General features: G+C 39.8%; 1 protein-coding gene across 1 annotated transcript in view; it reads right to left on the bottom strand.

Moving 5' to 3' along the window:
• The window catches only part of LOC105457116 (protein spire-like), a 39,456-nt gene that overhangs the window by 19,853 nt on the left and 18,450 nt on the right, over positions 1–1,153 (bottom strand). The gene's annotated exons all lie outside the window — the stretch shown is intronic.

The following is a 1,153-nucleotide window of genomic DNA, read 5'->3' as shown; positions in this document are numbered from 1 at the left end:
GTCACGACAACATATATCGTTTCCAATCTGTCGTGTTTCTCTTGCGCGTACATGATATTCGCAATATTGCAATGCCCAGCATTGATCGTATTGCGAATATCATGTACGCGCAAGAGAAACACGACACAGATTCGATACGATATATGTTATCGTGTAGATATTTAGCATGATTAAATAAAAGGTAGGAATGTTGTTACCATTTGTCCTGGGCGAGCTTCTTTCACTGCCAGCTGGCATTTATCCTCTACGAGGATTACATCCTCCTCCTCCGCCTTCCTCTTCTCGGCCATATCGTTAATGCAATCTGTGAAAATAATAAAACAATTAGCGTGAGTCGCTTCAAATGCATTCAATTACATTGCAAGCTGCAGCGAAAACACGATTCAATCATCTCGAATGTCTCTCGTGCGTGCGTTTCTCGAGCGCGTACATGGCATTCGCAATAGAATCAATGCTGGGCATTGTAATATTGCGAATATTTTATGTACGCGCAAGAGAAACACGCACGAGAGCGATTCGATACGTCTTGATTCGTGCAACTCTTTTCCCCGGGTCAACGGAATGGGTTAGGTTTATTCGCGACAACTTGCGCATGCAGTTTGCAACATTTTCTACATGCAATTACAAGCCGAAAAATCTAAAATGCGACTTTGATGGAGACAATGCAAGAGTTTTCTTACCAAATATCGCGCGGTGGTAACTCCACGTTACTTGATGTGCAGCAAGCAATAATCGCAGCGGGCTGTCGTACGAAGCACGAAATAATGCTGCAATGTGATGTGCGTACGGGCGGAAAATCGTGAACGTCCCTTTAGTGACTTTCATCCTAGTTGCTTGTTACTGGATAAATTATTATATGTAGCGCTGGCCATATCTGGTAATTTATCCAGTAACAAGCAACTAGGATGAAAGTCACTGATAAGATTTTACACAATGTAAACGTTTTAACTGCTAAATATATATTTAGTAATGCATTACATAATTCAATCAATACATAAATTAAACGCACGGCATAAGACAACCAGAAAAAAATCTGAGAATCAGAAGAAGCATAAACAGTACCATGGAAACATAAAGAACTAAATTAACAGCATACATATTTGCAGCATACTTCCTTCATTCATAGTATCATAACGATTATCTTATTCTAACA

The sequence above is a fragment of the Wasmannia auropunctata genome, unplaced genomic scaffold (genome assembly GCF_000956235.1).
Source record: "Wasmannia auropunctata unplaced genomic scaffold, wasmannia.A_1.0 LD336106.1, whole genome shotgun sequence".
NCBI lineage: Eukaryota > Metazoa > Arthropoda > Insecta > Hymenoptera > Formicidae > Wasmannia > Wasmannia auropunctata.
Note: the sequence above shows the minus strand (reverse complement) of the source record. Positions and strands in the feature narration are given on the sequence as shown.